The sequence below is a fragment of the Pseudorca crassidens genome, chromosome 7 (assembly GCF_039906515.1).
Source record: "Pseudorca crassidens isolate mPseCra1 chromosome 7, mPseCra1.hap1, whole genome shotgun sequence".
Lineage (NCBI taxonomy): Eukaryota > Metazoa > Chordata > Mammalia > Artiodactyla > Delphinidae > Pseudorca > Pseudorca crassidens.
Window position 1 is genome coordinate 11,644,675 of NC_090302.1, and position 14,126 is coordinate 11,658,800.

Below are 14,126 nucleotides of genomic sequence, written 5' to 3' on the forward strand. Positions count from 1 at the left end.
AATAAAACAGTGCTTTTATAATAACATCAAAATAGTAAATACTTAGGGGTAAACTGAACAAAATATTTTCATGACCTGGACACCAAAAAGTATAAAACATTGCTGAGATATGTTAAAAGAAGATCTAAATAAGTAAAGAGATAAACCATGCTCCTGGATTCAAAGACTCACTGTTGTCAGGATGTTGTGATGCCTAATTTGGCTAGGCTCTGGTGTCCAGTTGTTTGGTCTAATACTAGCATAGATGACGCTGTGATTAATGTTTATAATCAGTTGACTTTAAATAAAGGAGAAAACCCTCCAGAATGTGGGTGGGCTTCAACCAATCAGTTGAAGGCCTAAGAGCCAAAAACAGGTTTCCCAAAGAAGAACGAATTCTGCCTCACAATTGTAAGAGAAATCCTGCCTGAGGGACTTCCCTGGTGGCACATTGGTTAAGAATCTGCCTGCCAATGCAGGGGACATGGGTTCGCTCCCTAGTCCAGAAAGATCCCATATGCCACGGAGCAGCTAAGCCCATGCACCACAACTACTGAGCCTGTGCTCTAGAGCCTGCGAGCCACAACTGCTGAGCCCGCGCTCCGCAACAAGAGAAGCCACCGCTTCTCTTGTAGCCCCCACTCGCTGCAACTAGAGAAAGCCCTTGTGCAGCAATTAAGACCCAATACAGCCAAAAATAAATAAATAAATTAATTAATTAAAAAAAAGAAATCCTGCCTCAGTTTCTAGCTTGCCGACTTGCCCAGCATATTTTTGACTTGCTTGAACCAATTCCTTAAAATAAATGTCTTTATTTATATATGTTCTATTGATTCTGTTTCTGTGGAAGACCGTTAATGGTGTAGATGTCAGTTCCCCCAAATTGATCTACAGGGTCAGTGCAATACCACTAGGCTTTTTAAATAGAATTTGACAAGCTGGATTTTAAAATTTGTTTGGAAATTCATATGGCAAAGGACTTAGCCAAAATAAGTTTGAAAAAATAGAATAAGTTTGGAAGAACGATATTGCCTGATTTCAAGTCTTATTGTAAAGCTATAGTAATCAATAGTAGACATTGTGGTATTGGCACAAGGATAGATGTATAGACCGATGGAACAGAATAGAGAATCAATTTTTTTTTTTTTTTTAATAAAGGTGCCAGGATGATTGAAAGGGATGGGGTAGGATCGTCTATTAGGAAAAAATGTTGATGGAACAGTTGGATATCCACAGGAAAAAAACGCAGCTGACTTTTGAATGAATGTGTTTTTCAGTACAGAAGAAGAAAATATCTTTAATTCCACCATCCAAAAGTAGAAATTGTGGTGCATTTCCTTTTAGTCTTTTACTAATAATATATGCAATATGCATATAATGCATATGGACATAATAAATTTTTTTCCACTTTCTTTTATGTGGCTACTAGTAAATTTTAAGTGACGTAATAGTTGATTTATAATATATTCGTTTCAGGTTGTACAACATAGTGATTCAATATTTATATAGATTATTCTCCATTTAAAGTTATAAGATATTGGCTATATTCCTGTGTTGTACAATACATCCTTGTTTGTTATTTATTTTATACATAGTAGTTTGTACCTCTTAATCCTCTATGCCTAACTTGCCCCTTCCTCCACATATTCTAAAATTTACATATTTGAGATCATATACAGTTTTTATTTGATATTCTTTTTACATATTTTTGTAACATTAAAATTTTCTCCCTGAAGGACATTTTAATGGCCACATAAAACTAAATCGCAAAGGAGGCCCATACTTAATCTCATTATCTTTACTGTTGGAATTAATAATTATGGTAATAGTAGTTGCCATTTATTGATTACTTTCCGTGTGGAAACTGTGCTGAGCGCGTCACATGAATTATACTGTTGAATCCTTATGACAACTATTTCCGGCAGTTAGTTCCATTTTAAAGAAAAGGAAACCAAGGGTTTTTAAGTAACTTGCATATCTCTAATGTGTGAAGCTTGGCTTTATAATCACATGTCTTTTATTCCAGTCCCTAAGAAAAACACACTGCTACTTTTTAAGCTCTTTACATTTTTTTGCTGTCATAAGTAGCTCTGAGGTAGATATCATTGTGTAAAAATCATTGTCTGCATTTCAGACATCTGAACTTCTTTTCCCCTGCCAATCCTTCATATAGTTTATCCATCCTCATCTAATGAAATATTTTCAAAGCCAGTGTGGTTTCCAACATAGCACGCAGGGCGAAACAGTGTACAAACTGCAGAGCTGTCCTTTTGGTTGATGAAGGCCGAGGCCAAATAAGCACCAGGCCAGGCCAGGCATTTCTGTAGGAATATAAATCTGCAGGGGAACGGATCTAACGAAATATTTGGAACTAACTATCTGGTGGTTACTCGTTTTGGAAAACAAAGGGGGAATAATTTTTAGTAGTCTGCCCCCTAGGACATTTAGTCCCACTTTAAAATGGAATTACGTAATGTTGGTCAAGTCACTTAACGCCTCTCTCTCTACCTTGTTTTCTCCACCCCAGAGAAGGCCACTAAGTTTATGCCCAAGTGAAATGTTCTAAAGAGGTAGTGTAGCCCAGTGGACAGACTCTTCTCTGTGATTTAGAAGTCACTAGGGAGGCAACAAGGTCTTGTGGCTTTGGAGGGACTTGGGTTCAAATATTTAACATTTATCAAGTGATCTGAGCCTTTCTGAGCCCCCCTGTTCTAATTACTTAGAACGTAGCGTGCATGCACAGTGATCTTTTAGCAAAGGGATCTTTTCTCAAAACTCCTCGGTTTGTTCCCTGGATTCATCCTTATTAGGGCTTTGATTCTGTAGAAGAAGCAGGGTAATCTACCACTCCCACTCATGTGATTCAAGTCTTCTTTCCTCTAAGGAGTTACTGAGTTCCACCTCTTCTGTAGGACTTGGTAATGATAGAGTTAAATCATCTTGGTCCTTAATTTCTGTTTTCTGCAGGTCTACCTATCCGTTGCGTTCTGTTAACCTGTTGTTGAGAGCACAAGTGACCTGAGATAGGAAGTCATGCCTAAGTTTGTGAAAGGGTTGTTTTTAAGCAGCCTAAAGATGGTGTTTATGTTTAGAATGTCCTTTCATTTTCATTTCCAAGTTTAAGGCTTAAGTACCATTGGTGTTAGGGGAGAAAGACGAAGCAGCTTTAATAGTCTCTCCGTTATTCCTTGTGTCACTCTACAACTCCTGTGGCTCTTGGTTTTTATACTGAGTACTGAGGCTCCAAGAATCCTGGAAACCCACCGTCGAAGAAGAGGAGGAAGACTGATAGATTAAAAGTTGGAGAAAACTGGTGGGCAGAATAATGTCCATCCAGTTTCTCTCACCTCTGCTAATGGGAAGATGTCCCTTTAAATTTTCTGTCTGTATTGATAGGAACACAGTGAGTTTTGCTTGGAGAAACCTCTGTTAAAATGGCTGTTTTTAAATGCAAGAAAAAAAAAGTAATATGGAACCTAGGTGGAGGTGAAATAAATATGTATGTGTACATATTTATAAATACGCATAATTTTTTTCCTTTTCTCTTCTTAAAATGCCAAGAGGGATATCTGGGGAACAGGATATACTCTGCAAGCAGCTCTTCACTATGATGGAATTTGGGGATTCCTTTTAATGAATGCAAAAGACATGCCTCTTTCATTGTTTGTATAGCTCTGATTTCATTTTAAACTTTAACTGGCACTTGTTACGTTAGTGTAGTAGCAGGTATTTTGTAAGGCGTGCTGTTAACATAGCATCTTACAAGGTTTGTTTGGAGTGAGTCACAACAGGGTGCTGGTCAGTAGAAACTGTTTTAAATTTGTGTTTTTTATTTTCCTGTGCCCCACCTAACTAACCTTGGGAGGATATGATATGGATAAGATCTCCGTCATAATTTAGAAAGGAACATACTCGATCCTTGCCTCTTCTCCGTCTAATGAGTTCGTGTAAAAAATATATCAAAAGAAATTCTCATAGCGAATCCTCACATTTCAAAGGGGAGTATATTTATTATAAGAACTGCTGATTCATTAGGATTGCTTCCTAATTCGAACAGCAACAGCTGCTTCTGGTTAGAATAAACTCCGTCTCTTTTGTGCCCTCTCTCTCCAAGGAGAAGTTAAATTTTGGTTTAAGATTTTTCTCCTGCTCTAGCTTTTCTTCTCCCTTTTTTCAACTCTTTCTCAATTATGACGCCTTATCCTCCTCAGTGTTCACAACCCACTATACCCACCCCCCACCCTTAAAAATGACTTTCGTTAAGATTATAAATGCTAATAAAACTCTTCTGATAATGTGGGGTTTTTTGCATTCACAGTGGCAATGGAGTGTATTGTACAGCAGTAAGAAAAAAGTTGAGACACGTTGTAGTCATGAATTCTAAGTGTAATAATTTAAAGTACAGGGAGCCTTTCAGAAACTGCCATTGTCCATTAAATGAAACCACTGTATTAACGTATCATAGCATGCTGTTCTAATCACTTTTCTCTAAATACCAGCTTTTGAAAGAAACACGGCTGTATTTTTTATACAAAATCTGAAATCGTGTAATTGAATGGCTTGGCAGAATAGGTAAATGAATGTAGCAACATGCATTCAAATATGTCCCTTTGGTTTGTAATGAACTGATTGAAGTTCACAGTTGTAAGACTTGCCATTTTATTTCCTGATTTTACATTCTGGACCCAGACAAAGGTGCCAGTTTTTCTGTATTAACAGGAAAAGGAAGAAGAAAATTGTTCATAAAAATCAAGTGGCCCTGTTGGGCGATCACTATTGGATCCTGAGCTCCAGTAGCCTTTGTTCAACTGTTCTCTGTAAAATAAAGTTTCTTCTAATGTGACCATTTCTATTTGATTTTAGAATTATTAAGCCCTGTTAGGATTTAAAGAAATTCTGTCACATATGATGGGGCTGGTCATCTGCTCTGTGTGTGTGTGTGTGTGTGTGTGTGTGTGTACACGCACGCACGCAAGCTCGTGTGACAGATAATCGGTGCCTATGCACACTTCTCTCATAGCACTTATCTCAGTAATTACCCTTGTTGATTTATGTGTCCTATTTCCCCTCTAGACACTGAGCTCCTTAAAACTAGAAACTACATCTGATTCACCTGTTAGCCCCAGGACCCAGCAAAGGGCCTCACAGTCAATACATTTTTGATGTCCATATGAGCCATAGAATACTAAAACCAGATGTGTGTCAGAACAGATATCAAAATATACAGTAGACAGAAAGATCATCAGGTTTGGAGCTAAACAGACATTATTTCAAATCCTGGTTAGTAAGAGACTGTGGGACTTCTCTGCGGAATCCGATTGAAATTTTGATGTTTCAGGACAATTCCAGATATTGAAGACCGCAACTACACTAGATTCTCTCACACAAGAGAAGCCATGTTCTTTTGCACCCTAGTTGGTAGAAAGTATAGCAGAAAAAGAAACAAGAGAGTAATACTGAGGGATTGCTAATCCATTCAGTGAGGACAACATTCTGGGTTTGTTGAGATACCCTTTTGATTCTGCAAATGGGTGGCTCTGGGTAAATCCCTTCCACTCTCTGGACTTCCCTTCCTTCTGCTACAAAATGAGAAGGTTGAACAGTTTAGAGCAACTGGCTGCTCTCACACCGCCTTTGCCTCATCTGGTTGGGCAAGTGGCAGAGAGCTTGGGTTCTGCTTTTTCTGGTCATGGAGCAAACCCTTGGCACTACCCATAGTATTATGGTCAGACCTCCAGGCTGGGCATGGTTTCATAGCTATAGGAGAAAGCATGGTGCTACAGAGGTAGGATGTACTACAACCCCAGTGTAGACAGATTAGTTTCTTTCATTCACATGTGAGATGTGTCTTACTTAATTTATTAGTATTAAATAACATAGCTAATGAAGTTGGTAAATAACATACTGTTTCAATGCATTAGGTGGACTGAAGGTATTCCTGTAACATTTCCTCACTTGGGGCAGAGCAATAGCTAGTGCCTTGGTGTTGTGATATATCGGAATGTCCATGGGAATATGTCACTATAAAAATTTGTCTTTCATGGGTCAGCAGTGGGGAAAAGGCTAAAATATACAGTGTGACTTAAAAGTCATGACAGAAGCCATGATAGATCATGATAGTGGCTACATACTGTATTACTTCATTTATATGGCATTCTGAAAAAGGCACAATTATAGGAATAGGAAACAGATCAGGTGCTGGGAGTGGGGAAGTGTTGACTACAAAAGGGCAGCATAAGCAAATTGGGTGGTGTGGGATAGAGGTGTTCTGTGTCTTGATTGTCTGTGGCAGTTACACAACTGTGTGCGTTTGTCAAAATTCATAGAACTATACAACCAACAGAGTGAATTTTAATTGATGTTAAAAGGAAGTAAATTTTAAAATGGTAATGGTGGGGAAAACAGGTGGTAAAGAGGTGATCTCAGTATAGTGTGGTAGACACCCTGCAGCGGGTGAGGGGATTGATGGGGGTACAAGGGAGCATTTTGGGGTCCTGGAAATGTTGTATATACTGATTGTGGTGGTGGTTAAACAGACGTATATGGTTATCAAAACAACTCTAGGGCTTCCCTGGTGGCGCAGTGGTTGAGAGTCCGCCTGCTGATGCAGGGGACGCGGGTTCGTGCCCCGGCCCGGGAGGATCCCGCGTGTCGTGGGGCGGGTGGGCCCGTGAGCCATGGCCGCTGAGCCTGCGCGTATGGAGCCTGTGCTCCACGACGGGAGAGGCCGCAACAGGGAGAGGCCCGCGTACGGGGGGGGGGGGGGGAAGAACTCCTCTAAATGTACACATAGAATGGGTGGGCTTTATTGTATGTAAATTATAATTTGAAGTTGGTTTATGAAAAAGAAAAAGGACCATGAGCTTTGGAACCAGAAGACCCTACTTCAAATCCTGACCGCTGCTTTACTAGCTTGATGATCTTGAGCAAGTCGCTGTACATCTTTGAGCCTCCATTTCTTCATCTATTAGTTATAGCTGAAGATTCCCCATGTCATGTAGCTCAGGTAAGGAGTAGAGATGGGGAGTAGAGATAATGCCCTTTAACTGCTGGGTCACTGCCTGCCATAGCTGAGGGACTAGATATTTTCATCCTGTGAATGGTTCAATGTGGAGAACTGATCTTTAAATTAACTGAAGTTGCTCTATTTTAGAATAGAAGTTAAGTTCAAACATTTGTGAAAGGTAAAAATATTAACATCCATATGTTTAACGACAGCTCTTAGAGTCTTATTACTGTTGCTGTCTTTTATATCATTATAGCATACTAAATCTTCTAGGCTTAAGTCTTATTTAATTAGTCAAGAACAATACGTAATATTCCTTCAGTCAGGAAAGCCTAAGGAACTATTTACAGTGTTATCTTGAGAAGAGTCATTCATTGAGGAATGATTGGAAAAATACTGGTGACACATTTATGATCCCTATCTTTTTTCCTTTGTTTTCATTCTGTCTTTGAAATGAAATCATCTTGTATCAAGTGGATAAATATTTTTTTCCTTTTTTGGGGGGGAGGGATAGTGTATTTTTATTGAAGTATAGTTGCTGTATAATACTATATAATTTATAGGTATACAATATAGTGATTCACAATTTTAAAGGTTATACTCCATTTATAGTTATATTCCCCATGTTGTACAGTATGTCCTTGTAGCTTACTTTATACCTAGTAATTTGCACCTCTTAATCCCCTCTCCCGTTATTGCCCTCCCTTCCCTCTCCCCAGTGGTGACCACTGGTTTGTTCTCTATATCTGTGAGTCTACTTCTTTTTTGTTATATTCACTAGTTTGTTGTATTTTTTTAGATTCCACAGGGAAGTGATATCATACAGTATTTGTCTTTCTCTGTCTGACTTATTTCACTTAGCATAATGACTTCCATGTCCGTCCACGTTGCTGCAAGTGGCAAAATTTCATTCTTTTTCATGGCTGAGTAGTATTTCAAGTGGATAAATATTAATAAAATTTCTATTGACCCTAGTTCCCTCTTTTATGACAAATACAGTGTGAAAAGTAATTGTAAGGAATATACATATGCTTGTGGTGCTCAGCATTTTAAAGGCATTTAAAATAATCCAAAATATGGCTTAGAACCACTCGTTCTCCTGAGAGAGCAGGTAGACATCTCCTACCTAACAATCATAACAGAAGCCGTCTGTTTGTGAGTGCCTGGTATGGTCTGTGAACTCTGATGGGCACTCTGTATTATTTGTATTAGAAAGTTATTATTAAATTTGTATTAAGTTGCCTAATTCGTTCCATACCAATGACCTTGTTAGGTAAATAGGAAGTATTGCCCTTTGGCAGAGGAAAGTGGGCTTGGAGAGATGAAGTCACAGCTCCGGGGGAGCCCTCTGATAGGTTGGGGAAGCACACCTGTTGCTCCGGGCTATCCTCCTCTCCTACCATATCACACAGTGGATGCTGCTTCTGCAAGAGTCTCACTCTTCAGGCCAGCCTTTGCCTAATAGGAACTCATTTTTTAGTTCTTCTCTTGGAGCCAAACGCTCTTTTTAATTGCATTCAGTAGTCTCTTTAAGTGATTAAAAGAGCATTGGCATAAGCCTTCACTATTAGAACCTTCTTCCTAGAGGACTTTGCCAGCTACCTGGGTCTTAGAACCTTTGAGTTTATCTGCTTCCAGACTTCCCCTTTCAGTTCACCTCCCACTCTGCCATTAAAGTGTGCTTCTAAAAAGACAAAGCTGATCAGATCCCTCCTCTGCTTAAAACTCTTCTTTGCTTTTAGGAAAAGAGCTAAACTCCCTAGTCTTGCACATAAAACTCCTCACAAGCCGGTCTTTTTGGATTTCTCTAGTCTCAGCTTCTTCTGCCAAGAATTCCATCTGCACCCCCAACAGAACCTCCCCCCCGCCCCAAAATCACACAGAGAAACATCTTGCCCTTACCTTTAAGTGGAAACCAACCACCCCAAGCCATTTGTAGTCCATTGTCTCTATGCCTCTGGAATATTTTGTCCCCTCCAGATGGAAGTGCACTTTTCTTTCATCTAACTACTCTTCCTCATTTAGCTAATACCCCGGTCTGGTTGAGACACTTTTCCTCAGTATTCCCACAGCTGTCAATGCCTCGTTGTATCGCAGCAGCCTCACATTGCATTGAGATTAACCGTTTCCATGTTTGTCTTACCCTGAGAGACCTAGGTTCCTTGAGGACAGACAGTGCTGTGTTTCGCTCATGTATTTATCCTGGCTGTCTAGCACAGGCTGGTGTGTATTGATGCCTGCTAAATGTTTATATGAACCATCCAGCCTTGAGGATTTGGCCTCAAAATCTAACAGGGATAAAAAAGACTCTGAGCCTTTTTTCTTCCCCCTCTCAACTTAGGGTGGCCTTGCACAAGTGAGTGTGTCTCCTTTCTGAGATCCACCAGGGTTTATGGAGGCTGACTGCTCCCACAGTGAGGAAGGTCACTGAAACCCTTATTAACCAACCACCCCTCCCTGGAGCTGAGATCCATGTTAAGCGTGGTGCAGTGGAAAGAGCATGAGACTGGTGTGATCAGTTTGTTAAAGAGTGCAAACGTCCATTTCAGCTAGAGAACCTCTTTGGGAACTGAGTCATCACAGTTATTAAGCACACTTAAGGAAACAAGAGGATAGGCTTTCGATTCTGCTCTCCCTATCCAATCCACCTCCCTACCACCAAACAAGATGACTTGGAAGTTGGTAGGCAGGGAGGATCATGCATGTTGCTTTTTTTTAAACTTAAAAGTGCATAAAAATAATGCATATTTATTGTAGAAAGTTTGGAAAATAAAGGAAAACACACAAAATGAAAAATCATCTATATATATTATAGAGCCTGCTTTTATATCTAAATATATAGTAAATATTTTTCTATGTTGAAATACTTTTCTGTAGTCTGATTTTAATGAATATATGATATTCCAAGGGGGGAGGGGCAGTATAGGGATAGAGGATTAAGAGGTACAAACTATTATATACAAAACTACAAGGATATATTGTACAACACAGGGAATATAGCCAGTACTTTATAACAACTATAAATGGAGCATAACCTTAAAAAGCTGTGAATCACTATATTGTACACCTGGAACTTATATTGTATATTAACTATACTTCAATAAAAAACAAATAAAAAATAAAATTTTATGCTTATAATTATAAGCTTGTGATTTTTTCTAATAATATCAAACTTTAAAAAAAATAAATTTTACACCTGAAAGTTTTAAAAAATATTCCATTATTTTGATAGTCCAAATTTGTGAACTATTATTGTACATTTAGCTTGGTTCCAAGTATTTGCAACCATGAATAAGATAAAGTACTTAAAATGCAACACAACCTTTTTCTAATTTTTAAGGCATTGCATGCTCAATACATAAGCCTTAGAAAATGTAGAGAAGAATGTAGAAGGAAACAAAGATTATCTGTAATCCCACAACCTAGAGATAACCACTATTAATTTTTCATCTTCTAATCTTTCTATGAGTGTATGATTGCGTGTGATACATAATTGCGAACATTGCTTCTTTTCAATCTACATTTGACCCTTGAACAACATGGGGTTAGGGGTGCAACCCCCATCGCAAGTTGAAGATCCACATACTGCCTCAAAAACAGAGGAAATGATAACAGACTCACCCAAGGGCAGGAAGCTGAAACAGTTTGGATAGAAGCAGGGTTCAAACCCTAGTTCTTTTGATTCCACATACTGTGATCAGTAATTGAATGCAAACTTTTCCCTTCAGTTAGTTAAAGATCTGTAAAATGAAAATACAGGTACTGTATTTACTGGAAAAAATTCATGTATAAATGAACCTGCACAGTTGAGTCAACTTTATATTATTTCATGGGCATTTTCCTATAGTATTACTAAAAATATTCTAAACCCTAATTTTCTGTTGCCTGGATTTATCATAATTTATTTAGCCATTCTCTTAGTACATACTTAGATGTGAGTACATATGTTTCGCTATTATACACATGGTAAAGAACTTCCATTTACAATATAGTACCAAAAAATTGTTACAGCATTTAATGCTGGTGGAAATAAAGTAAAAATAATTCCTGCATACGTTTTTTTTAACCTTCATTTTCTGCTTTTTTAAAAAAATTAATTAATCTTTGGCTGCGTTGGGTCTTCGTTGCTGTGCGTGGGCTTTCTCTAGTTGTGGTGAGCGGGGGCTACTCTTTGTTGTGGTGCACAGGCTTCTCATTGCAGTGGCTTCTCTTGTTGCAGAGCATGGGCTCTAGAGCACAGGCTCAGTAGTTGTGGCTCACGGGCTTAGTTGCTCTGTGGCATGTGGGATCTTCCCGGACCAGGGCTCGAACCCGTGTCCCCTGCATTGGCAGGCGGATTCTTAACCACTGTGCCACCAGGGAAGTCCCCATATTCTGCTTTTAATGGTTACTGAAAGATAATTTTCCTGCTGTCTTTCATATTATATGAGTTTAAGAATTTATGTCAGAGAAACCTGTTTCTGCCAGCTTTGCTGGCCAAGCTTCCTTTTTCTAAAAGTTAGTTTTTAGGGTTTCTTTTGAGGGAGACACACAACTGGTGGTGCTGCTGGGGACTGCTGACTTATGACTTGTTTAACCAAACACTTGACCTTCCTCTAACCTACCATACTTTAAGAGAGTTAATAACACCAATTTTAGACTTTTTTAGCATTACGGACTCCTCCTGGATTATAATAAAACATAAGCCATAAGCACAAAGATTGTTTTAAAACTAAGGAGTGGCCGAGGGGCAGGATTTTTTGTCAGGGAAACAACAGAGAGTGACTAACGGCACTTTATGTTTCAAATCTGATCACCCAGTAGTGGATGCCCACCTTCTCAGGTTGCTCAGGATTGGGTTCCTCCATCCTGTTGAAGGGCTCAGCTGAGGAAACTGCTCCAGGCTCTGGCTGTGTTCTGTGATTGTGGTGCAGAGAAAAGCATGCCTTAACTCCTTGCACGGAGGCCCAGCCATTGCTTCCCACATTTTCCAAGTTTTGTTTTTGTTGCCTCTATCAGATCATTCCTAATGCCATAATGGTTTCACATACAAATTTAAATCAGGGACCTACTTTAGTGGAAGCTATGCCTTGACTCTCTGTCCAGTGCCTGGCTTATATTAGGCAATGAATGAATGAAGGAAAGAAGGAACGAACGAACGAACAAACGAGAGCTAGCTATAAAACAAATGAGCATTGTCCCATTTTGACAATTTGAAAACACCTGATCACATGTAAAGTGTATGCGCTGTCTAGTGTGTACTTCAGTGATACTGTTCCCTGAGGAAGATTTTTTTCAGAAAAGTACCTACTGGTATAGCAAGCCACATAGACCTGGATCCAGCCCTGATCTACTCTGTGGCTGTGTGAGTCTGAGCAAGTTACTTACTTTTTCTGTGCTTCAGTTTCCTCATATGTTATCTGGGGATGTAATGGTACCTACGTAATAAACTACTATGAGGAGTAAATAAACAAATGCATGTAAAGCTCCTGGCATTTGGTATTCCAGAATAAGTGGTGGTCTCTACTATTCTTTTTTTTAATCAGTTTGGTACATGATAAGTGGTAAAGGTACTTGGTACGAGGTGGATCTTGCAGTTGGACAGATTATACCCTGTTCAGCAGGGTAGCTGTGCCTCTGTGTGTACAAGAAATCTGCTTCCCTTGTGTTAGCCATGGAGGTTTTCTTTGGAGTAGGAGAATCTGCTGGGCAAGACAGATGCCTGTGGCAGAATGAAGCGAGGGGAAGGGTTGTTTGGCTTATACAAATTCCTGTTTTACCTTCCCTTAAAACCTCAGTCTCATTTCCAAAAACATTTTGGGAGAAACCTCTTGGTGAGAGAGTTGCTCTGTCACGAAAGGTAACTTGAGAGCAGTTTCCTGTCCACCTTTCTTGCCAGCTCTCTAGTCGCAAGATCCTGCTTTGTACCCAAAGGAGTCTTTGAACATCAGCTGTCTTGAACAATCTCTAGTCTTATCACTTATTTTAATGTTCCTTGCACAGGTCACTCTTGGATGTGGTGCTCTGGGCAATCTCACCCCAGAAAGCTTCCCTTCCTTTATTTAACCTCTGACCTGTGAAAACAAGAGTTAATCAAGAGTTCTAAGGTAGCAAAGAGGAAGGGGAAGTGTTTGGTTACAAATTAAATATGAACAAGTCATAAGTCATAAATCCCCAGTAGTGCTACCAGTTGTGTCTCAAGTTGCATATGGTACAGGGTGTTTGGGTTATAAATTCAAGTTCAGGGCTCTCTGATTGCTTGGGGGTAGGTGGTTGGTTAGTTTTCTTTTGGCCTAAAACTCTTTGCCTTCTAAAACATTACTTTTATTGGACGAGCTACATTTATATTCTACCTTCTCTCTATGTGCCCGTCTCTCCTTTTTCCTTTCTTTACCTGCCTGCTTGCTTGTGTTGATTGGTGTGCTGTCCTGTGAATTGAGACAGAACTGCTTTCCTGAAAGAAGTTAAGCATATGGAAAAAGTTGCCAAGGAAAGGCATTGAAGCATAGAGCGTAAATGGTTTTAAGAGACAGCCAGACACTTTTATAGAGAGATTTGTGATTGAATGACGTAACAGAGATCTGCAGAGATCTGGGGTGGAAATGAACTTAAATGAGTGCTATTCATGGAAAACTGATACCCTGTCTAATCTAGCATTTCCTTAATTGTCACCATAAGCATACATTTAAAGCTTTATGCTTTAAATTTTAAAAAAGGCAACAGTCTGTTTAAGAATCTATGACACAGGCCATTGTTTTTTTAGATAAGTTCTTAAAAATACACCTCTAAGGTAGCAGAGGCATTGGGTTTTGACACGCAGCACTGGAAACTTAAAATATCTCTTTTGCCATGCTTGATTAAAACATTTTAAATTGAGCTATTTATATTTGTGTTTCCGAATATAACATGTACGCTAATTCCTAAAGCAATAAAGAGCTGACACATGACTAGTGTCCCTGGAGCTGGCAAAGTAAGAAAACATGCTGAACTGTTGGGAGGCAGCCAAAGTTGGATTGCTCAGAACGCATCGAGCTGAGGGACCTTTGGAGGCAAGCTTTCATTTTATCAGGGCATTACAGTAAGAACTGCAAGGTAAGGATTTTAAATCCTAATCTCAGGATTGACTATTGTACTTGATCAGGTTGTACAACTGTTACTGTGT

General features: G+C 39.2%; 1 protein-coding gene across 8 annotated transcripts in view; it reads left to right on the top strand.

Annotated features, from left to right (window-relative positions):
• DENND1A (DENN domain containing 1A) overlaps positions 1-14,126 on the top strand; it is a 541,250-nt gene that overhangs the window by 234,115 nt on the left and 293,009 nt on the right. Inside the window, exon 1 of one of the 8 annotated variants that reach the window (XM_067743363.1) lies at positions 14,002-14,056. The exons of the other annotated variants lie outside the window; for them this stretch is intronic. The gene's annotated coding sequence lies outside the window, so the exon portion shown is untranslated. Of the gene's footprint in view, positions 1-14,001; positions 14,057-14,126 lie in introns of those variants that run through there. 8 annotated transcript variants of the gene reach the window in all.